Here is a 26,392-nt window from a genome sequence, read left to right on the forward strand (position 1 = left end):
CAGATGGTTTGCTATCAAGCAAATCCGATGGTCCTTTGCCCAGGACCACAGTCGAAGAGCTTCTCTGCAGAGAAGGTACGACCCCACTCCTCCCTGCTTGTTTATGTACCACATCGTGGTAGTATTGTCCGTTAGGACCTGTACCGACTGACCACGAAGGGAAGGGAGGAAGGCCTTGAGAGCCAGACGTACAGCCCGTAACTCTAACAGATTGATGTGAAAAATCTGTTCCTCTGGAGACCAAAGACCTTTGATCTCCAGATCCCCCAGATGAGCTCCCCACCCTAGAGTGGAAGCATCCGTTATGACTGTTGTCACTGGTGGCGACTGCTGGAACGGCTTTCCTTGTGAAAGATTGTTGCTTGCAATCCACCACTTCAAATCCACAGCAGCATCTCTGGAGATCTTGACAGTACCCTCTAGATCCCCTCTGTGTTGAGACCACTGCCTTCGGAGGCACCACTGAAGAGCCCTCATGTGCCAGCGAGCATGCGTGACCAACAGAATGCAGGAGGCAAAAAGACCGAGCAGACGAAGGACCTTGAGGACTGGAACTACCGCTCCATTTCGAAACATTGGAACCAAATCCTGAATATCTTGAATCCGCTGAGGCGGAGGAAAGGCCCGACCCAATGTTGTATCCAGTACTGCCCCTATGAACAGGAGGCGCTGAGAGGGCTCTAGGTGAGATTTGGGCTCGTTCACCGAAAAGCCCAGGTCGAACAACAACTGGGTTGTTGACTGCAGATGACGCAACACAAGCTCCGGGGACTTGGCTTTGATTAACCAATCGTCCAAGTAAGGGAATACTGCTATCCCCTTCCTTCTGAGCTCTGCCGCAACCACCGACATCACCTTCGTGAAGACTCGAGGTGCTGAAGTAAGACCAAACGGAAGGACCGCAAACTGGTAGTGTTGCGATCCCACCACAAACCGGAGATACTTCCTGTGTGACTTGAGTATCGGGATATGAAAGTAAGCATCCTGCAAGTCGACAGACACCATCCAGTCTTCCATGTTCAACGCCAAAAGCACCTGTGCTAGGGTCAGCATCTTGAACTTTTCCTGCTTGAGGAACCAATTCAAGATCCTCAGGTCCAGAATTGGTCTCAAACGACCATCCTTCTTGGGAATCAGGAAATACCTTGAGTAAACTCCTTGACCCCTTTCCTGCTCCGGGACCAACTCCACCGCGCCCTTTAAAAGGAGGACTTCTACCTCCTGTTCTAGCAACAGGAGGTGTTCTTGTGAACAATACGAAGGGCGGGGCGGGATGAGGGGCAGAAACTCCCGAAAGGGAAGGGTGTAGCCTTTTCCCACAACACTGAGAACCCAAGTGTCCGACGTAACAGTCTCCCATTTGGTGAGAAAATGCTGTAATCTTCCCCCTACAGGAGAGGAGTGAGTGGGAAATGGTGGAAGCCTAAGGCTGCTTCCCCTGCTGCACCCCGCCAGAGGATGAGGAAGAGGCAGAGTGCTGCTGAGAAGCTCCCCTGGTGCGGACCCTACCCCTCCCCCTAAAAGATCTATAGGGATGGGAAGAGGCAGGTTGCTGATATCTTCCCCGAAAGGAAGAGGAGGAAGAGCCACGCCCAAATCCACGAAACCTCCTGAAGAATCTGGAAGAGGCCGTGGAAGAAGGAGCTTGGAGTCCCAGCGACGTAGCCGTGGCCCTGCTCTCCTTAAACCGTTCCAAGGCCGAATCAGCCTTAGCCCCAAACAGTTTGTCCCCATCAAACGGGAGATCCAACAATGTGGACTGTACATCTGCCGAAAAGCCCGAGTTACGGAGCCAGGCCTGTCTCCTTTCCACCACAGTTGTGCCCATTGCTCTGGCTACCGAGTCGGTGGTATCCAGTCCCGTCTGGATAATTTGGGTCGCAGCAGCCTGAGCATCAGAGACAAGATCCAAAAGACCCTGGGGAAGCTCTGTAAACGAAGAGGAGATGTCATCCATCAGAGCATGAATATACCTCCCCAGGATACAGGTTGCATTGGTGGCTTTTAAAGCCAGACTGCAGGACGAAAAAATCTTCTTCGACTGCGCCTCCAGCTTTTTTGAATCTCTGTCCCCCGGCACCGTCGGAAAAGAACCAGGCGCTGACTTGGACGAACAGGAGGCCTGCACAACCAAGCTCTCCGGCGTAGGGTGCCTAGATAGGAAACCAGGATCAGTTGGAGCCGTCCGATACCTCCTGGCCACGGCTCTGTGAACTGCTGGGGAAGATGCCGGCTTCTTCCACACCTCTAAAACCGGATCCAGCAGAGCGTCATTAAAAGGTAATAGAGGCTCCGCCGCGGCTGAGGCCGGATGCAACACCTCTGTCAAAAGGTTTTGTTTCGCCTCCACCACCGGCAAAGGCAGGTCCAAAAAACTAGCTGCCTATCGTACCACTGTATGAAAGGAAGCAGCTTCCTCGGTATATTCCCCCGGGGACGAAAGGTCCCACTCAGGGGAAGTGTCCAGCCCACTGGCCGACTCCAGTCCACGCAGCCCATCACCCGAGTCCTCTAGCTCTCCTTCCTCTAGGGCTCGTTGGTACTCCTGCTCCTCTAGTACCCGGAGAGCACGCCTCCTTGAATGCAGTCGTTGCTCAATCCGCGGAGTCGACAATACCTCCGCCGAAGTCGGAGATCGGCGCCGATCTTCCGAAGCCACCGACGCCGCATCCGGCGCCACAGGTAACTTCGGCGCCGACTGAAGAGCAGATGAAACGGATGGACCCACCGGAGTCACAGGCCGAAATCTCGACGTCGACGGGATGGAAATCCCTGGGGCCAATCCGTCCGAAGCCATCGGAGCGGCCACCGGCGCCGACACTGGCGCCGAGCCCACGTTCCCAAACGGGAGAAAGGGCATAAAGGGTGCCGGCCGAAGAGGCGCAGGATCACCCAAAGAAAAGGCCAAAGGCCCAGCCGGAGCACCCCCTGGAGCCATCTGTTGGAAGATGGCATACATCGCATTCAAGAATGCGGAACTATCGGCTCCAGGGGTGGGAAAAGCCGGATACTGGGGTGCCTGACTCGGAGGCGACCCCGACGCCGGCCTCGGCGTCTGCGCCGGAGAAAACACTTGAGGCTCCAATACCTCAATCACCGACGCCTGTCCAGGCGAAGTTGGAGACGCCGGAGAGAGCAACGGCGTCGAAGGATGCGGCGTCACCGTGGGGCTGACCTCCCATGTCCTCCGGCGCCGATCCGGAGACCTGGAACGAGCCTCCCTTGAATGACGCCGAGATTCTCTACGGCGCCGGGAGTCTCGATGACGCCGATGTCTTGGAGAAGACTTTTTCTTGTGATGCTTCTCCTTTGACTTGGCCATAAACAGCTTCGCCTCGCGTTCTTTAAGGGCCTTCGGATTCATGTGCTGACACGAATCACAAGTCGAGACGTCGTGGTCGGAGCTCAAACACCAAAGGCAATCGGAATGAGGATCCGTCACCGTCATCTTGCCTCCACACTCACGACAAGGCTTAAATCCAGACTTTCTCTGCGACATTATTTCCACAGAGAAAGAGTACGCAGCAAGATATACACTGTAACCGCAAGAGTAACAGTTGCTCCCTCGAAGATAACCGTTTCGAATGCACGGAAAAAAGGGAACTGACGTCTGCACGTCGTCGAGGACCTCTTATTGCCTGTATGACGTCAGACGGCGTCGCGTGCGAGACAGTGACGTCCTCGTCGACGTGCAGAGACTAGTAAGAAGATTTCCGTCGAATGCTGGCGCCATGGGAGTATTCATGAGGTGAGGAATCCACAGGTAGTTGTATCCATCAGAAGCAGTGGTTATTTGCACATCTCTGAATTCCAGGGTGCCCATACAGGGCATTTCTCAAATAGACGTCTTTTTTACACACTGTCTTACATTTGGAAGGAAAAACTGTAGAGAAAGACAAGGGGCAATAACACTTGCTTTGCTATTCTGTGTTCCCACACGTCTCCCGATAAAAATGGTACCTCACTTGCGTGGATAGGCCTAGCACCCGCGAAAGGAAATGGCCCAAAACACAATGTGGACACATCACATTTTTTCACAGAAAACGGGTGGTTTTTTTTTTACAAAGTGCCTGCCTGTGGATTGTGGCCTCTAGCTCAGCCGGCACCTGGGGAAACCTAGCAAACCAGCACATTTCTGAAAACTAGGCACCTAGGGGAATCCAAAATGGGGTGACTTGTGGGGCTCTGACCAGGTTCTGTTACCCAGAATCCTTTGCAAACCTCAAAATTTGGCCAAAAAAAAACACTTTTTCCTCTCATTTTGGTAACAGAAAGTTATGGAATCCGAGAGGAGCCACAAATTTCCTTCCACTCAGTGTTCCCCCAAGTCTCCTGATAAAAATGGTACCTCACTTTTGTGGGTGGGCCTACTGCCGGCGAAACGAAATGCCCCAAAACACTATCTGGACACATCAAAATTATCAAATACAAAACTACCTGTTTTTGCAGGGGGGGCACCTGCGTTTTTGGTCCTGGGCTCAGCAGCCTTCTAGGGAAACCTACCAAACCCAGACATTTCTGAAAACTAGACACCCGAGGGAGTCCAGTGAGGTGTGACTTGCGTGGATCCCCCAATGTTTTCTTACCCAGAATCCTTAGCAAACCTCAAATTTAGCTAAAAAAAACAAAAACATTTTCCCCACATTTATATGTGTGGTCACCGCACTGGGACACATTTCATACCACCCAATGTTCCCTTTAGTCTCCCGGTAAAAATGATACCTCATTTGTGTAGGTGGGCCAAGTGCTCGTGAAAGCGAAGAGCCAAAAACATGTCGATATTGAGGGGGAACAAAGGGGGTCCAAAAGGGCAGTTTGCAAAAAAAATATATATATAATTTTAGGCTGACAAGTGCAGCAGAATTTTTAGCGGTATAGATGAGACAATGCTGGGTGGTAGGAATTTTGTGGATTCCTGCAGATTCCGGAAGGTTCCATCACAAAAACGTGGGATTTTTTTTTTTTATTTCCAGCAAAGTTGGAGGTTTGCAGTGGATTGTGAGTACAAAAATGGTGCGGGGTACATGTAAAACACACCACCCTGGAATCACTCAGATGTTTAGTTTTCAGATGTGTCTAGGTCTTGTGGATTTTTCTACATGGCAGCGTCCCAAAATCCATGAAGTGCAGCCCTCACCATTCCAAGTGGGACGATTTTGAGAGTAAGCCAAGTTCTCATGGCCCAAATGTAAAACTAAAACCCAAAATAATCAAATGTCTTCTTGCTTGCTGTGGGATAAGATGTTTTGGAGTGCGGGGGAGAGCTGAAAGACTGTTACCCCCTTCAGTTGAGGTGGGGGCGTAACTAGGCCCATACTGGTTGGTAGCCACCATACCCAATATTTTTTTTTTTTTACATTCCCTGGCATCTAGTAGACTTTCTGCCCCCCACACCCTCCCCCCACCCCCCTCCCCTGGGTGTGGATCAGGGGTAATTGCCCCGTCTGCCCACTGGTGGGCAGAACAACTTTGGCCCCATTTATTTGGGGTGGGGGTATGGTCATACCCCACCCTCTTATTTTTGGAGAAAAAAAACTTCCCTGGCCTCTGGTGGGCTTTCTGCCCCCCCCCCCCTTGGGGGCAGATGGGCCTTCCAAAAATAGGCCCATCTGCCCCCAATGGGTGTGAGCAGCAGCTCAGTGAAGTCGTCCGATGACTTCGTCGGGGAGACCAGGGTCGCAGTGCGAAGCGGGGCAATGCGACTCAGTGTGGAGTCGGCAGGCCACGGTGCAGGCCAGCGGCATCGTTGGCGGCTTCGCTGTGGTTTCTCCTCTTGAGCAGCACAAAACACACAGTTCACAGTGCTGCAGGTCGAGGAAACTGAAGGCTTTGGTGTCCCTGAGACTTCCAACAGGAGGAAAGCTCTCCTCCAGGCCCTTGCAGGACACACACCAAAGTTCACCCTTTGCACTCTTAAGACAGAAGCAGCAATTGCAGGCCAGTCCAGCAAAGCAACACAGCAAAGGGACAGTAGTCCTCCTCCAGCTTTTTTCCTTGGCAGAGGTTCCTCTTGATTCCAGAAAGATTCTAAAAGTCTGGGGTTTTGGGTCTTCTTCTTATACCCAGTTCTGCCTTTGAAGTTGGCAAACTTCAAGCAAAGTCTCAAGTGTTGCAAGATCCTTCCTTGTCCAGGCCAGGCCCGGGACACTCACCAGGGGGTTGGAGACCGCATTGTGTGAGGGCAGGCACAGTCCTTTCAGGTGTGAGTGACCACTCCCCCTCCCCCCCCCCCCCAGCACAGATGGCTAATCAAGATATGCAGGCTACACCCCAGCCCCCTGTCTAGAGGAGAGTTGTGAACAGCCCAACTGTCAAACTGACCCAGAAGGGGAATCCACAAACAGGCAGAGTCACAGAATGGATTAAGCAAGAAAATGCCTACTTTCTAAAAGTGGCATTTTCAAACTAACAATCTAAAAACCAACTTCACTAAAAGATGTATTTTTAAATTGTGAGCTCAGAGACCCTAAACTCCAAATTTTTATCTGCTCTCAGAGAGAATCTGCACTTTAAGGTTAATGTTAACCTATAAGACAGAGGCCTTGCACAGTGAAAAAACGATTTTGGCAGTATTTCACTGTTAGGACATATAAAACATACTAGTATATGTCCTACCTTAGATATACAGTGCACCCTGCCCATGAGGCTACCTAAGGCCTAACCTAGGGGTGCCTTACATGTAGTAAAATTGAAGGTTGAGGCCTGGCATGTGGGTACACTTGCCAAGTCGAATTGGCAGTTTAAAACTGCACACACGGACACTGCAGTGGCAGGTCTGAGCCATGTTTACAGGGCTACAAATGTGGGTGGCACAACCAGTGCTGCAGGCCCACTAGTAGCTTTTGATTTACAGGCCCTGGGCACCTCTAGTGCACTTTACTAGGGACTTACTAGTAAATCAAATATGCCAATCATGGATAAACCAATCAACAGTACACTTTACACAGAGAGCATATGCACTTTAGCACTGGTTAGCAGTGGTAAAGTGTCAAGAGGCCTAAAGCCAACAAAAACAGGTCAGAAAAAAATAGGAGGAAGGAGGCAAAAATACTGAGGATGACCCTGCAAAAAGGGCCATTTCCAACACCTTCTCTCTGCACTCAGATTGGTGGACCTACACATAATGTAAGAATACATTTTTCCACGTCCCCCATTTCAGTGGTGGATCACCAACAGACATCAGAAATAAGTGGTGGTAGGCCTTTTTTTCTTCTGTCTGACAACTAAATACTACTAAATACCAAATCTTGTACCTGGCAATTGTTTGAATAATATTGGATTGATACTTAGTTAAGTACATCACTACATGCAAAACTAACTATACAGCACACACACACACACAAGTGAAAACAAAACAGAACAGAACCATGGTACATTTCACTGCAACTATGTTCCTTGTACTCACTTCATTTCCACTTGTTCGGGTCAGGTATGCGTCACAAGTTCCAATGAAAGTTCTCCTGGCAACCTTTGAAGCTGCACGAGGTGCCCAAAATACTATTGAGAAGAACAAGTTACTTACTTTTGGTAACTCCTTAGCTGGTATTCACTATCTAGCTGCAGATTCCTTATGTTAGAATAATTCCCAAGAGTCAGAATGGGCCCCCAGGTTTTCGTGCAGTACCAGTGTGCCGGTAGGTCGCATCATTCGGCTTTTTGAGAATTTCCACACCAGAACCGCAGAGCCACAAGGAACACTGACAGACTGGTATGCATGTTGAAGGCCCTCAGAAGTGTGACCCTTATACTGTGATCCGTTTTCACAGCTGGGAGCATGGGAAGGTCAGTAAGGAATCTGCAGCTGGATAGTTTCTACCAGATAAGGTGTTACCGAAGGCAAGTTATTTGTCCATTTGATAGAGACTTCTATCTGTAGATTTCTTACCATAAAATAGATACTCAAGCAACACCTCCCTAGAGAGGTGGGTCTGCAAAACTGATTTCAGTCCTACAGGACCGAAGAGGCAAAATCATAACACACCTGGCCGTCAGGCAGTAGTGTTTAATAAACGTGTGCAGAGATGCCCATGCAGCGGCCTGACAGATGTCCAGGACAGGGACTCCGCAAGCTAACACAGTGGTTGCATGCAGCCTTGGCTCTGGTGGAATGAGTCCACAAACCCTCAGGGGGCTACTTTCTGGCCAATGCATAGCAGACCTTTTTGCAGCGTACTAACCATTGTGACATGGTCTAGTATGCTTTTGCAGTGCCTTCCCTTTCTTAGCTCCAACACAGTCTATAAAGAGTTGATCATCCACCCAGAGTTCATTTTCTTATTGTCAATTTATTTATTTTTTCTTTCTTTCTTCCCACCCCCCCCCCAAATCGATGTAGAACGAGAACATTTTTTTTTTGGGTCAAGATGGTGGAGTCTCCTCTCTTCCTTAGAAGGATGAGGTGGAGCTAAGAAGGTAGGCAACAATGTTCTGGCTTACATGAAAGGGTGTACCAACCTTTGGAAGAAAGGAGGCACAAGTTCTCAAAACCAGTTTGTCTAGGTAAAAAGGTGGTATAAGGAGGGTGCACAGATAGCACCTGCAGTTCACTGACCCTAAAAAGTCTTGAACATAAGTTTCTTCACAGACCATTTCTCATGCCTCAATGGGACTTAAACCTGGCCCTGACTTTTCTAATGTGTGTGCCTTTCAAATTTCTGCACAACAGCCCACTCTGTTTGCTAACCATTAAAACAGCTTTCTTGACCATAGGCCGATACTATGGCCATGAAGGAAGCTCTCTTGAGGAAGTTGTCACCTGGTGCCACTGAATCTCAGCGCAAGTAGGCACAGTGCGTAGGTATGGGTGCAGGACCATCCTCTGTTTCTGGGAACGAAGATCCTCCCGGAGAGGCTGCATAACCGGAGGACCAGTGCTCATGCTCAAATAGCTCGGGATACCAAGAATGCTGATCTTCTTAAGAACTTTGGGCAAGAGTGGTACTGGTGGAAAGTGGTACAGGAGGTCAGAGCTCCACTCAAGGCAAAAAGCAAGAGTCTGGGAGTAAACGTCATACTACAGCGCACAAAACTGTTGACATGGTGCACTCTCAGCATGGTGAACAGATCTAACCAAGGTTCTCCCTACTCTTGAAAGAGACCTTACACCACCTCTGGATGGAGACGCCATTGGTGATCCACCAGGCATCGCTGGCTTTGGCGTTCAGAGAAACGGTCAGGTGCTGAAGCACCAAGGAAATGCTACGACATTCCAGCCATGTCCAGAGACACAGGGCATGTTGTACAAAAGGTCAATGGCAGAAAGTGGGGGTAACATGCCAAGAAAGATGGTACTTTCCTACAACAAGTACATCACAGGACACTAGACCCCCATCTTCACCTCAAGCAACCGGATTACCTTTGAGACCATCTCCACCCCAAACTGGACCGATCACCGCTGCTTACACTTCACCATCACCGCACCCAGTAACCGCATCCACACCCCCAAGTCCCCCCACAGGGAATGGAACAAAATAACTAACGAGCAACTCACAACTCTCGCAAAATCCCTTCTGCCTCCCTCCGCTGACGTCAACGCATGGATCACTGAATTCACCAACACTCTAGTCCCCCTCCGTCTGACATAGGCCAAGCGCATACCAAAGAGAGCCACAACCACCATCCACCGCCAGCACATCAAGAACGCACTCCAGGAACGCATCAACACCTCCACACACAACATGAAGGAACTTTTTTCAGTCCTCAACGAGTACACAAATCCCCCTTCCAAAGCCACCAGCATCCCCCTGTCGCAAGACCTCTGCTACAAACTCACCACCTTCTTCCACTGCAAGATCCAAGACATCTGCGACAGCTTCCACCCTGGATAACCAACACAGCATCAGAACCTACGACCGACCCACCCGCCCAGACCATCTACAGTTGGTCCACGCTCACCATGGAGGAAACAAAGCATCATGAACAGCACACACTTCGGAGCCCCCATGTACCCTTTCCCGCTCCACATCTACATCAGAGCCAGCACATCCATCGCCCCCGAGCTCCCGAACATGAAAAACCACTCCATCAACACTGGCACCTTACCAGAGGACTGGAAACACGCTGAAGTATGCCCCCTATTGAAGAAACCCTCTGCCGACCCATCAAAACCAAAGAACTTTCGACCCTACCCGGCCAAAGTACTGGCGAAAGCCATCAACACACAACTACGAAATTTCATCGAGGTCAACAACTTTCTGGACAGCTCCCAGTCTGGGTTCCACAGCAACCACAGCATTTCTTGCAGCCACCGACGACATCCAATCACTTCTAGACCGCAGCCACACTGCAGCACTCATACTCCTCGAACCTCTCAGCGGCCTTCGACGCGGTCTCCCACAGCACACTATGCACCAGACTCCACGACAAAGGAATCAGTGGAACAAGCCTGAAATGGATCGAATCCTTCCCCTCCAGAAGGACTCAGAGGGTCAGGCGCCCTTCCTACACATCTAAACCCACAGGAGTCAGCTGCGGAGTTCCCCCAGGATCCTCTCTGAGTCCAACTCTTCAACATACACATGACCCCTCTCGCAGCCATCGTCAGAAGCCACAGAATGAACATTGGCATATGACACAATGACACACAATTCATCATTTACCTCACCGAAGAAGCAGACACGGCCAAAAGGAATTTTCACTCAGGAATGGAAGCCGTCGCCACCTGGATGAGAAAGCTGCCTCAAGCTCAAATCTGACAAGACAGAGCTCATCATTTTCAGAAACCCACCTCAGCATGGGAGGACTCCTAGTGGCCCACATTTCTCAGCACCCCATTTTCACCGACTGAACACTCCCGAAACCTAGGCATCATCCTGGACTCCTCCCTAGCTATAACATGACCGGTAAACTCAGTCACCCGAGCTGCTGGCACACCCTCCACCAACTCTGGAAAATGTTGAAATGGATCCCAGCAGACTGCCGAGGGACAGCCACCCACGCCTTAGTCACAAGCAAGCTTAACTAGGGCAACGCTCTCTACGCTGGCACTATGATGAGGAACCTCAAACAGCTGTAACTTTTCCAGAACACCGCCGCCAGAGTTGTCCTTAACCTCCCAGGCCAAGAGCATATCTCCCAGCACCTGAGGACTCTCCACTGGCTCCTGATAGAAAAACTAATCACCTTCAAGCTACTCACCCACATGTACAAAGCCATCCAAGTCGTCGGTCCGGCCTACCTGAACCACCATGTCTCCTTCCACACCCCCTCAGTTCCCTCCGTTCAACTGGCTCTGGCCACTATCTCTCGCATTAGAAAAACCACCGCCGGAGGACGATCCTTCACCTACATCGCAGCAAAGAGCTGGAACAACCTGCCCCTATACCTCAGACAAAGCCCATCGCTCACCATCTTAAGGAAGAACTTCAAGACGTGGCTCTACGGATGAGACTCCACCTCCCCCACCCAACGCCCCAGAGGCCCTCACAGGTGAGTAGCTGTGCTTTACAAAAAAAAAAAAAAAAAACTTATTGATTATGGATGAAAGACCATGTGAAATTGTTTTTTGCTAAATTATTATGGTTAACTACACAACTCCTATTTATGCCTATTATTTTTGTTTGTTTTTTGTTGTTCCCATAGTTTGCACTGTCATGAAATTATAGGATGAAATAAGCAAATAAGATTAAATAATTCATCTTATTTTCCAGGAAGGCCATCAAGATCTTCTATGTTAATAACCAAGCCAAAGAAGCGTACACTGGCATAGACCATGAACAGAGCCTGACAAAACCCAGGGGTAAGTGAACAGGAACAAGCACTGCCAAAGCCAATACGTTTTCTACTTGTGGCAGGGCAGTACATCATCGGGGGCCTGTGCAGCACCAGCAATACAAAACATTAAAAAAGGCATCTGCAATGCAATAGGTCACGCGTTTGCTCGAGCTAGTGCTATTAGCGTTGTTAATTTCTAACTGGAACTTTCTTGCCACACAAACTGAAAATAAAAAGTAAAACAGTTGACATAAGCGAGCCGATTCAAACTGCCGCTGTGTGCAGGAACGATAGAGACAAAAAGAGGTTCACTCGCAGTCGAAGTTATCGGCAAAAGTGCGATTATCCATGTAACAGGGGCAATGGTCAAGGCGGTAACAAAACCGTCCTAAGGAGGGACAGACGTAAAGCAGTTACCAACGAAAACAAGGATTTTTGAAGCGCATGCCCACGAACGAGTGATCGTGATGGGCGTGCGGTGGGCAAGGTTAAAAGCCCAGATACACATCAAAACGTCGGAAAAGCGGAACTTCGCGCTGCTATGCTTGACCTAAAAAGGCATGTGGCAGTTGCTCCATTCCACTGACACATATGTGTGTTAGACACATGTTTTAGACAGCTTGCACTGTCTGATAGGCTCGATTTAAAAATCAAATCTAATCTTTTCAACCATGCAGAAGTGGTGTAAACTTGCCGCTACCAATCATGCATGAAATGCTGCACAGTTCCAAGGACCTATTTCAGGGGGGTCTAAAGCAGATGTTTAAAAAAAAACACACTGAATTTGATGAAACAGGGTAGGGGTAGGTACTAACACTGCAATAAATTCTTAGTGTAGCAGAGTTGCGAGGAAGACAATATGTGCATTACATTGCACAGGGAGTTAAATGCTTCCCTGAGATTAGTGAACTGGGCATCATTAAACTAAATTATATTCATTTATAATAGAAAAGAGTTTTTGTCGGCGTCAAAGCTGAAATAGCCATCTATATAGTATGTTAGTAACTTAATAAGTACTTAATCAGGTTTAATCCTCCTACCCAGGTATGTGGGTGAAAGAGAGGGGAGGAAATAAAAGCACTTTAAAAAAGCACTGGCAAAGCCAACAGGTCCCGCTCTTGGGACCTTTTGACTTTGTCAATGGTCTCTGCCATGCTGTACAGGATACCAATGCCCTGCAGCGTGGCTAAAAAAAAAAAAGAGGAAAAAAGTTGGTCTGTAAGCTTCTGTGCCAAGCATGGGTTTCTATACAAAATAACATGAGCATTTACTTTTTCTTTACCACTCCAAGATGGATCAGTAAACAAAAAAAGGCCACAAGAGTGTAGGGGAAAGCAACACAGTAGGTGTTGGGATCACATAGTCCGGGTGTGTGGAAGCAACTGGAGAGGGGAGAAAGCAACATCTGGGCAGGCAGTGGCAACATTGTGGAGTTAGTGTGGGGTGGGACATGGAAAGCACGTGGAGGGAAGCAAACAGAGAGAGACAGAGAGAGAGAGAGAGAGAGAGAGAGAGAGAGAGACAGAGAGAGAGAGAGAGAGGGAGAGAGAAAGAGAGAGAAAGAGAGAGAGAGAGAGAGAGAGAGAAAGAGAGAGAAAGAGAGAGAGAGAGAGAGAGAAAGAGAGAGAAAGAGAGAGAGAGAGAGAGAGAGAGAGAAAGAGAGAGAAAGAGAGAGAGAAAGAGAGAGAAAGAGAGAGAAAGAGAGAGAAAGAGAGAGAAAGAGAGAAAGAGAGAAAGAGAGAAGAGAGAGAAAGAGAGAAAGAGAGAGAAAGAAAGAGAGAAAGAGAGAGAGAAGAGAGAGAGAGAGAGAGAGAGAGAGAGAGAGTGAGAGAGAGAGAGAGAGGTGCCTGGAGCAGTGGAAAACAAACAGATGAGAGAGCGTGGAGCTGGGGGGTCAGGGCAAACGCACACAACTTTGTACACGTCACATAGGGAGCAGGGAGAAGCACATAGGCAAAGAAAGAGCAACCTGAGGGTCGGGAGGCATTGGGTGAATGGGGTCGTTTTGTACACAAGTGAGACAGTTGGAAAACACATGCACTCTCATGGCATGCTTAAACGAGGAGTAAAAAGAAAAATGAGCAGTGGAAAGGCACAAGTAATGCATCCATATTCCAGGGAGGGATAAACACATGAAGAGGAAGTAAAGCCACAAAAGCTAGTGAATAAGCAAACAAATGAGTGTGACAATGAAGCCAACCAAAGCTAAGCAGTGGGCAGGCTCTGAGCCCCATGTAATCTGAGGAAGGCTGAGGGAGGAATTAAATGAGGGAGGAATTAAATGAGGGAGGCAGCTGGAAAACACATGCACTCATGGAGTGCTTTAACAATAAGAAAAAATTGCTCTTGTTAAGTGACTGGTAGACGGACAAGTAATGAATGCGCCTATGCTCCAGGAGAGAAATAAATGCAGACTGGGAAGTACAGCCCACTCAAGCTGATGAATAGGAAGCAAGCATATGAGGGTAACAATGAAGCCAACCAATGATAAGCACTGGGTAGGCTCTAAACCCACAGTAAGCTGACAATACTTTTTGCAACAGACTTTGTGCGGTTTAGGAGGCGAGACATAGAAAGATAGTCGGGAAATATTTAAAAAAACAAGTTTCTGGTACAGTGGTACAGGACTTTGCAAAACACCATCATCTTTTGCAGTTTATCAGTCACTTTAAAAATGGTTGAATGTTATTTAGGCATTCTCATGCTAGTGTAAAATTTTCAACTGTTCAGGTCATGATTTGGGTATTATTAACTGCTGAGGTTTGGAAAAAACCTATGCATTATTAAAAACATAAGCTTGTGTGAATGAATAGGTGTTACTGTTGAAAGATCTCACGGTGTCTGGTATTATTAATAGTATTATCAGGAATAAAAATGTTGCGAGCATTAGTAATCAAATTTAAAACATCGAACAGGCATCAGTGCTTAGTTAAGGTGTTTCAGTAGTACAGATCAAAGTGACTCATTTTTAGAAAAGCGCACTGAGAAAGTACAGACACAAAGAGCTGAGGTTTGATTGTATTGCTTTTGTGTATCAAGGGTTCAACTGGGCACAGACATGGTTGACGTAAACAGAGTAGACCACCAATAGTGGTTAATAATATGATTCTTACGTCAGCAAGACTGACTTTCCACTAGTTGTCCACATGTAACTCTACTGAATTGCCCCCACTGGCCAGCAACCCTACTTTGAAAATCATTCCAGCGCGTTTGTCGAATTAGTTCTGTACCGTTACTGCCAGTGTTGATCACATTCATTGCCTGATGTTGGCTTACATGGTTGCTGCAGACACTGTGCCTACCACAAGAAAGATACCCCTGCACTGCTTCTGGTGCCTCTGTTCTACCCGTCTCTACCTGTCAGGGGTGTTCGTACAACTCATTTCCAACCAATATCCGCTGTTTGTGAGACAAAGTTGAAATGTTGCTCTCCTTCCTGTTCTGTGTGAGTGAAGCAGACATTGGTGCTTATTAGTATGTGTTGTATCTGTTGAGTACGTACCAGTAAGGGAGACTCGTCATGCATGTGATAAGTCGGCTTACCGGTGTAGCGGTGGGAATAAAAGTGAAACAAAGTGCATGCAGTATACATGGATTCATTGTTGTGAGTCAGTCTACAGGTCTTTTACAGAATTATTTTCTGACAGTCTAAGAGCAGCACTCACTTCCTGTGCTGGGTACACAAGGACAAGGTTTATACAACTTCATAAACAATTGCGAGCCTCCTGCCCCATGTCACCGCAAGGCAGACATTTTCACTTAGTCCTCTTTTAGTGCAGTTGTGGCAGCCCTAGAGATGGGCAACTCTAGGTGCACATGTGGAGTCTCGACCTTCATTAATGTTACTATAGGTGATATTCCATTCTTTAGTAGCTGATGGAGTTTATCACCGACAACTGCAGGGTGGCTAAAAGAGGACTAGGTGAGAATTTGTCTTACCTTCTGCATGTACGGTTTGACATGTGGGACAGACAGTAGGGACTTCATTAGTTATCAAGCCCAGACGAAGACCCAGGAGCCCAGTCCTGGAAGAGGAAATACAGTGAGGAGTCCAGGTAAGGAGTCCCACCTAAGGTCAGAAACATGTTGGCAAGAAGAACAGTGTGGGTGTGTTGATCTCATCAACGACCCATAACATCCACCATTAGATGCTCCACAATTTGGAAGCAACACGATTTGAATCCTACCCTGTGCAATCCACGAATAAAGGAAACATCCTGGATATGCACAGAGGCAGTTTTATTTAAGACTGGTTCCCTAGACTACCAGGACACACTTTATCTTTAACTCCCTTCCCCAGGAGAAGAATCTTTATCTTGTTTCAAGGTTGAGGCCACCAGGCTAGTATCATCTTAACCCGACAGTACAAGGATGAATCATGCCACAATTATGTGGGTGAGGCTATCCGTCCATGAGGAATACATGTCCACAAACTGGGTAATGGTCAGCTGGACCACTAGTGATAACCAGGATTAGAAGTGAAGGGTGTGAATCATAAACAGCCCCTCCTTTGATGCGTAATTCTATACTTTAATAAGGAGACTGGGGGGGGGGGGGGAAAATGGTATTTGTCATACCTCTCTTTTTAGGGACGAGCGAAGCACTCCGTCCCCTGATGTAATCTCCTCTTTGGGCTTCTAACCACGCCCATGTCACGTCAGTCCCTTAAATTGGTTCGTGGGCTTGCCTTTTAAAATCTGCTTGCTTTCATTAGTGTAAGGCATGCATACGTCATGCCTTTTCCGATGATTAGCCCTCCTCAAGCGCACCAACCAACTACTGGAAACTGCTGGCTTAATTGTACATTGTTAATTGAAAACCTGAATAACCTGTGGCTTTCCCGCTTAAATTGTGTGATCTTAGGCAAATATGTGTTATTTAACTTTTAATAAAGTATTTCCCAGTGTAATGCTATAATGTCACATACTAATATCAAATCTTCCCCATGCTAAAGTAGTAATTTATTTTTTTTCTTTCTTTTTTAATAGCGAAGAGACGCTCATCATGTTTTGCATGATATTTGGTCTAGGACTTACTTAGCAAACATTTTCAGCGTTAGTCTCATGCACTTGCCCAGAGTCTTGCTAGGCTCTCCGAGTTAATTGGTTGGCTTGCCCACCTCTATAGGCCATTACTGTCTTTTGTGGAAGATGGATTGCCCTTAATTTCACATGCTTTCTCTTGTGAGAGAATGATTATGGATGGAGGGGACATCCCTTGATAAACTGCTGTAATCAGCGCACATACCCAACAAATGCCAAATAAGAACAGAATCAGCCTTGGTAAATTCGAGGAAGGGGTGTGAACATCACGCTAGGTTTGTCTGCTGATCACTTGCAGCGCAAATGAAAGTTTCCGTGAGGCAAGTTGAAAATAACCTGATCCTGACAATCGTAAAATGCAGGATAGAAGTGTGAGCCATGTGCGAATTACAGGAGCCTGTTCTCAACTGCAGATCAATCTGTGTAACAACTCTACACACCCACTTGCGGAACCCCTAGAGCACCCTTGTAAAATAGTCAACAACTAGCCTCAACTTCCCTCCCTCGTCCTTTTAGGGTATTATGATTGCTTTTGTTGATCTGAGGACACGATTCAATGATGTCCCTATGGGGTTGTTACTGGACTCCCTTAGGAAGCAAGGTGTCCCTCTCGATCTCTTAATCCAAATAATAAGACTCCATCTGGATAACTATGCTTAATTATGCTACGGACCCTCAGGGTGAATTAACTGATCACATCTAAATAAGAAGTGGTGTTAGACCAGGCTGCATATTTAGCCAACACTCTTTTCACACTATGTAAATGATGTCAAAGAAGTTCTCTCAGAAGTCTTCTATTCGCAGATGATACCCTTTTGATATCTCGAACCTCGAAGGGCTTACAGTCTCTCCTGGATAAATGCAATGCATACAGTGAAGGAAGGGCTTGGAAATTAACATCAAAAAGACAACACATATGGTAATTAGACCACACAAGACCTTCAGAGGGAACCCATGCCTGCAGCAGAAGAGCCTTGAACTAGTTACTAAATTTCAGCACCTAGGGATAATGCTTGATAGTAAGCTATCCTGGACTCCACAAATCCAAAAGCGTACAGTTGTCCTTCAACATTGTGGAATGGCAATACTCAAAAAGCACCAGGCAGCGACATCCAGAGCCATCTCTCTGGCCACTGAAGTGGCCAAGTTCAAAGCACAGACAACAGTCTTATATGGTTCAGAGCTCAGGGGAATAGGTAATGTTGAAAAACTGACATTTACCGAAAACATCTTCATCAGGGCACTATTTCACCTTCCCAAAAATACTCATCACAGTTCCATGACGTAGCTCTTAGTAGAGTGCAACATCTTGCAGCTCTCGGACCTCTCCTTTATTGGGTGAGGATCTGGTCCGTACCAGAGCAAGCATCTCATAGAGAGGGAAAGTTTGAGGATTGACGCTAACCTCACTTTTCTGTGGTTCAGGTATGTTGAGGCAGGGTTCACCTAGTTAGGACTAAGCTCCTTTTGGTCAAGTCCCCACTCTTTGCCCATTTAATCCAAAAAGCATTTGAAGTTCATCTTTTGGGATTACGTCTTGATTACTCTACAGCAAAGTACAAGGTTGGGGAGACTATCAGCCCAATTTCTGGATAGTAAACCTAGTCCTCACTTTGAAATGTTTTTAAATTCCATTCATCCACAGTTGACAAAGACACTTTATATAAAATTCTGTTATGGCATCCTAGGAATTGGAGCTCATAGGATAAAATAGAAAAATAGTTATGTGACTCTAGAGATTGCTATTGCTCTGTATGCCATCTGAAAGCTAAAGAAGATATAGCACATGCACTGTTTGAGGTCCCGCCTAAGTGAGACTAAGAAAGAACTGGATACGTCCTGTGTGCCTTTGTCTAGGAATGAGGGACCATCTGAAAGCCCAAAGGTCTCGACGAGTGACACCTGCCCCCAATAGTGTCTGTCTCAAGCAACTATGTCTTTGAGTATGGCTCCTGCAGAGAAGGGGCCTGAACCTATGACATCTTGTTCTGTCGATGGTGTGGCTACCACAAAACTGAACTAGCCATGTTGGCTGTACTGATACGATTTTAGGGGCACACTAAAAGAGTCCCATACCAACACGTAACATACAGGGTGATCAGTCTCTACTTTATGCCGGTTCTGACAGTGGGTGGGAGACCAATTGGATTTTTTTTTTTTTTTTTTAATCCAGATTGCCCCTTGAGGAGAAAACAATGATAAAGCGCCCTGCTCCAATAAATATTATGTTTAGCTTTCAAAATAAGATAAAGGCCTACATGAATCCACAGGAAAACCTATATGTTATCATATACTGACTGTTTAATATATCAAATATAGGTGCAGTCTTGAGTGCTATTGTAATGAAGCTGTTTTCCTAAGAATTATGATATGAATCTGTATAACTACGTACGAGGAATGATCTATTCTTTGCACTTTCGCATGATGAACGATCTGCATTATATTGATCTGTGACTTTAAGAAAAATTCCCAAGAATTGCGATTTGAAGTTGTATATACACGCAAGATGAATGAATTGTTTTGTATATTTCTCTACGATGAACGATTTGTATTATTTTGTGCTTTGTTTTTAAGGAAATGTTTTTCAAAATAAACTAATGATTGAACTGGATGATGGAGCACGACCAGCTTTCCAGGACAAGGGTTAGCTCTTCTACTTATTCCCCACCAATCAGAATGCCCAAGCAGCATCAGTCAAAATCTGACACACCACCCTGTAACAGTCACTTTGCCACTGCACTACAGGAGACAGAGGATGGCATGATGGAAAGAGCACACTCATCCTGCACCCTTTATCCACCATCCCATCTAACGCAGCTCCCATAAATACACTAAGTGGCAGAGCTCTATATTTTCTTCCATCATCATCAAAATATTCTTTAATCTTCAGAGAAATAATACTTCAAACACAAGAACACAACATGTTTAACTTCATTAACGAGTCTGAGACTCTTATTAAGATCTGCTAAAGTAAGGTGCTTTTAAAAGTCTTGCAATCCTAAATCCAGTCCTAAATGCTTACAGCCACTGATGCTCAAAGACATGGGGCCGGACTTACAGTTTGGCAGAGGGAGTTACTCCGTCACAAACATGATGGATACCCTATCCACCGTATTACGATCCCATAAAAGCCTATGGAGATCGTAATATGGCAGACGGGATTTTATCACGTTTGTGTCACAGTAAACTGTCCGTGAGCCTCTAAATCAGGCCTGCGCCCTTCAAGGAGACTCCCAAATGATGAATACACAATCAGGGTGCATGATTCCCCCTTAAGAAGCAGAGCTAGTGGACAACAAGCACTGGCAAAACCAATAGGTCTCACCTACGCAAGAACTATTGGCTTTGGCAATGTGTTTTAGCCATGTTGTACAACAGTGTGGCTGCTGTTTAGTACGGTTAAAGGGTAGTGGGATGGAGTAGGAGTAGGGCAGACCGCAGTATGGTAGATTGGAGTGGGGTAAACTGGGGTAGATTGAGGTATACTGGGGTCGAGTGGAGTAGGTTGCAGTAGATTGGAGTGAGGTAGCTTGGGGTAGACTGGAGTGGAGTGAGGTAGACTGGAGTGGATAGAAGTGGTGTAGGGTAGATAAGGGTAACATGGAGTGGGTTAGATTGGGGTGGAGTGGGATCTATTGGGTGGCTTGGGTTAGATTGGGGTGGAGTTTGGTACAGTGGGTGGCTTGGGGTGGGGTAGACTAAAATGGAGTGGAGAACACTGCAGTAGAATAGAGTGGAGTGGGGTAGATTTGAGTGGGATAGAGTGGAGTGGCGTAGAGAGGGGTGGGGTAGAGTGGAGTTGTGTAGACTGAACTGGAGTAGAGTAAACTGGGGTAGAGTGGAATGGAGTAGATTGGAGTTGAGTCTGGTAGACTGGGTGGAGTGAAGTGAGGTAGACTGTGGTTGGAGTGGGGTATATTGGAGTTGGGTGGGGTAGATTGGCTGGAGTGGAACGGTGCAGGGTGGAGTGAGAGACTGGGGTATATTGGGGTGGGTGGGATAGATTGGAGTAGAGTGCAGTACACTGGGGTAGACTGGAGTGGGGTAGATTGAGGTGGGGTGGAGTAAATTGGCAAGGGGTGGATTGAGGTCGACGGGGTGGACTGGTGTGCAGTAGGGTCAATTGGAATGGAGTGGATTGCAATAGTAGGTTCAAGTGGAGCGGGGGTAGACTGGAGAGGGTACATAGGGGTAAAGTGGAGTGCGGTAGATTTGACTGGAATGGGACAGACTGGAGTGGGGTAAGTGGTGTTGAGTGGAGTAGCTAGAGTTGAGTGTTGTAGAGTAGAGTAGGAACTGTAGATTGGAGCGGCATGTGGTACAGTGGAGTGTTGTAGAGTGTCTTAGAGTGGAGGCGCATAGCTGATTGACATGTCCCAATGTGGAGTGGAGTGTCATAGAATGGGGTGGTGGCGTGGCCTAGAGTGGATTTGCATAGAGTGGAGTACAGTGAAAAGGTATGGTGTGTTGGCACACTGCCAATACTGACAACACATTTTCAACTGGAATAACCATGAAATGTGTACAGACAGAGTTTTTACTGCACACAAACGATAATGTGTGGAAGTGTCATCACCTAGTGCATTGATGTGTTTTGATCATATTCAAATACTTGTTTCCACCACACTTTAGAACTAAAAGAAAATGTGAGTCATTTGTACTTTTATAATTCTGATATATTCTGAAATATCAGCAAAAGTTCATTTACAGATTTTGAACTTTTGTTATGCACCAGGAAAAAAAAGCCTATCCTTTCACAGCAAGATTGTCACAAAATGCAGCTCAGTTTGAAGACAGCAAAGAAAAGTAAACACCAAGCTCTTGTGGAAAACAGGGCCTGACATTTTACCTCTGTCTTTGAATGCACAGCAAATGTGACAAAATAGGAACAAGATTGAAAGGCCTATTACAGAAAGCGAGCACTTTGAAATATACAGTAAACAAGCAATGTTCAACAGGAGGGACACACTCAAGCTGGACAGTCTACCACAAATAAAGCCAGCAAATAGAAAGCAAGCAACTATGAGTTACAAACCACAAAGCCAACTGTAAGCAGAATACATTCCCAGGGAAGCTTTCAGAATCCCTACAAGAATTAGTTAGCAAACTAGACAGTAGACTTGGAACTAAAAAGGTGCAGAATGTAGGGAACAGAAGGCAAAAGGTAGGGTCAGCAAACGACTGCCCCACCTGGGTTATGCAATGCAGGAAGAAGTAAGGGAAACCAGGAAAGCAAGACCTGGGTTAGAGATTTCGATTCATGTTCACCCTTTCCAGGCTACTGAAAAAAAGGCAGTCCAAAACTTTCTATTACAGTGAATTTTAAAAAGCATTGGCAAAGTCAATAGGTCTCAACTAAGAGGCCTGCAAATACAAAAAGTGCTGCAACCAAAAGAAAACAAAAACTGTACTTTTGAAGTCCGTCAAGCAGTGCAAGGACACACTCAGCATGGAAGCAGTACTTCAGCAATGTTCCAGGAGCGGGACAAATGCAGGAAGAAGAAGTGAAGCTGGCATGTGCTGACCAAAGAAAAGCAAGGAAATTTGAGTGGCTGTGAAACCAACCAATGGTAAGCAACAGGCGGGCATTAAGCTCTCCTGTAGGTAAACAAAATGCCTTGCAAGTGACCGTGTATATGGTGTCTCCAGTGAGACCGAAATAATTTATGAGATTAGCTGGGTGGCCTGGTTAGGATCATCCCATATCTGACTGTCATTAAGAGATATAAAGAAGCGTTCATAGTGTATAACTATTTGGGACCTGCAGGGGTGGACTAGGTTACAGTTCTCCGACTAGCAATATGTGACAATTCCCTTAGGTTAGTCCATGTTTATTTATTCGGTGATCGCTAGATTATTGGCTGGCACAGTATAGTTGATAGACAAGTCTGGTAGCAGATATGTCTTATGTAAGTGCAAGAGGTAGGCTACAGTTGGTTGCCAACTGCTTATGGTATTACTATCAGTATAGACCAGAAACGTCATACGAATTGATATAACTATATAATATCCAGGTGAACCATACATCAACTCTTTTTTGCTTACCTGCACATAGAAAAGTACTTTGCTGGTTCAGTTGGAGCCTAGCTGTGGGTTCTAAGCTGAGGAGTGAACTTATAGGTGTGAACAGCTTTCTGAGTTATATCCCAGGGTTGTCTTTCTGGATTCTGTTCCAGGGATGTGTAATGAAATAGGTTTTTTGGAAATTGGCATGAATTCAACTGTCCTCTGAAGTGTATATGCTCCTGGATGCTTCGAATGTTGGTTGGTCGAGACTTCCAGAGCCTAGCCACTTGTACTGAGAAAGCAGCCTCTTGTGGATTTCATATGGTAAGGTGGTATGAAGATAGGTGGGAGACAAGCCTGGGCGCAGTTTTGTTTGCACTGCTTGAATTTAACTTGTAGGTATAGTTATTCTTTTCTTTGGAGGCTCTGTGGACAATGCAGAATTCTTTGAGCATTGTCCTTATGGCCACAGTTAGCCAGTTGGGTGACTACAGGACTGCTGTCATGCATTCAATTGAAGAGGACTCAAAAGTTAACTTACAGCAGCATTTTGTATTAGATGTATTTTGCATAAGATGAATCTGGGTGCACCAAGTTACAGGCTGTTGGCATAGTCAGGCTTAAACATTATGAGTGTGAGGATAGCTTGTTGTTTCTGTTGATATTCAAGGTTCAGAAAGATGCGACACAGCGTTTTCATTTGGTTGAAGGTGCTCTTTGTGACATTGTTACCATCTGGTATCAAGGATAGGTCTAAATCCATGGTTACCCCACCTTTTCTGACTTCTCTTGATGTTGTAGGTTACAAGGGGTCCAAGTGTATAAAGTGTGGGGAATCACCTGTGCAAACAGTAACATAACTCCTCACCACTATCCCCACTTCCCATGTATCCAAGGAATTTAATGAAAACATAAATTTACCAGCTTGGTGACCTGAACACAGGAAGCTGGTTACCAAGTACCATCACTAGGAGTGTTTACATTTGATGAAGCCAAAAAACTTGAACTGATCACAAAAGATATGAGATCACAAATCTGCCAACACTACAAATTAAGGGCTTCTGCAAATGACCAGAGGATGAGGCAGTTCAATGTGTTGATGAGAAACATATGGCTTAACTGTAGAAACGTGAAACATTGTATGAAGGAGCTTACATAGGGTACATTTCAAGCCAACCACCATGGAGATGTCTGTAGACTGTTCAAAGAAATGAGCATGGGTAAAGAGATGGTTCAGTGAAAAAAACAAGGGGCAGGCTAGGAAGGGGGATTAACCCCCCACACACACACACACACACAACCCCCTGCCCTTGCCTTTCTGCAAATGTCTACCTAGTGAAAAAAATAATTTAGACTTACTCTAAAAACTATGCGGATTTTTGGAAGCGTGATGTCATCACAAACTATGCAGTCAAATAATAGAGAGGTTTTGTATCTAACAGGACCACATTTTCAAAGGCAAACTATCATCATAGCCACAAGACAAAATATTACATATATTGTTCCAGAACTCAATATATTGCTCTGTTTTCATACTGAGGTGAGCGTGACCTACAAAAATTACAGCACTATCTATTCCCCGACCAAAACAGAAATATATTGCAAACCATTCACAAAAATAATTGTGATGCAGATCATGAATTGGGAAAATGTGATGTGTGAGAAACATGGCATGTTTGTAAATGCATCTAGTTCCCGTAAATGCAGCACGCGACAGTGTAGCGCTTTCTTTATCGCTCATACCACATACAACATAACAAATACCTTGGTGTAGCACAACCCTCAGTGTGGAATTCTCCAATGCAAAAGGCAAGGGCGAAAGAATGAATCAAATACGTTTAGAAAGGAGCAAGGGTGTCTATATCCAAAGGACTGGATTTAGAAAACAGAAACATTTAGATTAAGAAAACAGAAGCAAGAAAGCTATGATAGTGGTGAAAACCCAGGCCTTCATGGGGTTGAGGGAATGAATGAAGTAAGCCAGAGGTGCGATAACATGAAGCCCTGGTGTATGTGGATAAGGGGGCACATCTCAATATATACTAAAATGTACAGCTGTTCCCCAAAAAAAATCTACTCCAATGTGGAGATATTTCTTTACGATCAGCAATCAAGCAACATGCAAATAAATAGGGACCGCTTGAAGTTTCCAGACAGAGCAAACAAGGCATTGGTCATTAAAAGAACCCTGTTTTCATAATAACAGATTGAAAGAAAAAAAAAGAAAAAAAAAAAAAAAAAAAAAAGAGAATGATGAAATAATTTCGAAAAAAAAACAGCTGAAACGTGACAGTGCCAAACCAACACTCAACTGCTTTCAACGTTCTCCGAGCTGGACTGCTTCAAACAGGGGCAGTACCATAACTGATTTCCATCTAAGTGGCTTTTCTTTCCAATGGTACAGACAAGCTAAAAAATAATTTAATTCGATCAACAAATGGATATGGGTAGGAAACAGTTGCATAAACATTTCTATGCTCACGTTTGTTGTCTCGGAGTCTGCCCAAGACGGATGATGATGTCAACAGATACATCCTCAGCTTGAAGTTGCTGTGGACCTACAAACCACCTCACTAAAGATCCCCCACGGGGTCAAATGAGACGTGAGGGTACTTGTGCTCTACTGCAAAAGACATGCTACCTCACAATTTGAATTTTACTTCTATCAGGATTGAGTCAGCATTTATACCTGTAGGAAAATTCACCTTTTCTGTATGATCACCCAAGATTTTTCAATCTTTTTCTGGACCTTAGGTTTGCTGTTTTTTTTTTTTTTTTTTAAATCTGTTCACTTGAACCCTCGTAAGCAGGAGTAATGTGCCTGTGTTCCTCTTTTAAGCATATTCCTGTTTGACATTTTAACTTGCCTATACTTTCCTAGGATGTGGGATAGAAAATATACAAATGACGTGGAAGTTAAGCGCCAACTCTGCACTGCAGCACCTAATGTGCCATCCACAGAGTGGGCCTGCAACATGGCTTCTGGCCTCTCAAGTGTAGTCTAACTATCTCAGTTTAAAAAACTCCTGTCAAAATAACCCTTTTGGATAGGTGGGAAACCCGGATTTTGAATAATAATAATAATAATAAATTACCCCTAAGTCCACCTTGCTGCCCACAAAGTAGGGTGCTTGATATTTAAAAGTGGAACAGGTGCAACATTAAATTTAGCATGTTCGCCCAGCAAACAGCCCACAAAACTGGCAGGGCTGTAGTGGGATACCTTTTGACAGGAACCATCTAAAATAGTCATTCAAAGACCTTTTGTCATATTAATTACAAGTCCAATATACTGAAGTAAGATTTGTAATAAATACTTAGAAAAATATACTTTAGAAAGTTACATTTGCCTTGCCTTAAGCTTTGGGAGGCTAATTTGTATTAGCTTTCCAGTAGCTGTTCAGCAAGTGCTTCACCTTAATAATCAGTGCGGTGCAGGTCTAGTCCCTAAGGGCAGTCTTATTGAGCCTTACAGTGAGGTACAGCAAAGGTCACTTGGTGCACCTCACAGAATAATTACACTAACTTGTCAAGTTGAACCCCAGAGTCACCCTGGTAAGTGTCAGGTGGGGGGAGGAGACACAACATGTTTGGATATATGTAGTTTAGGGGAGCCTGTAAAAATTTCTTGG

The 26,392-nt window shown here is 45.8% G+C and overlaps 1 protein-coding gene across 1 annotated transcript in view; it reads right to left on the reverse strand.

The window, feature by feature from the left end:
* Positions 1-26,392, reverse strand: part of MYPOP (Myb related transcription factor, partner of profilin) — a 92,245-nt gene that overhangs the window by 33,069 nt on the left and 32,784 nt on the right. The window lies entirely within an intron of this gene.

Source organism: Pleurodeles waltl, chromosome 9, assembly GCF_031143425.1.
Source record: "Pleurodeles waltl isolate 20211129_DDA chromosome 9, aPleWal1.hap1.20221129, whole genome shotgun sequence".
NCBI classification, from domain to species: Eukaryota; Metazoa; Chordata; class Amphibia; order Caudata; family Salamandridae; genus Pleurodeles; species Pleurodeles waltl.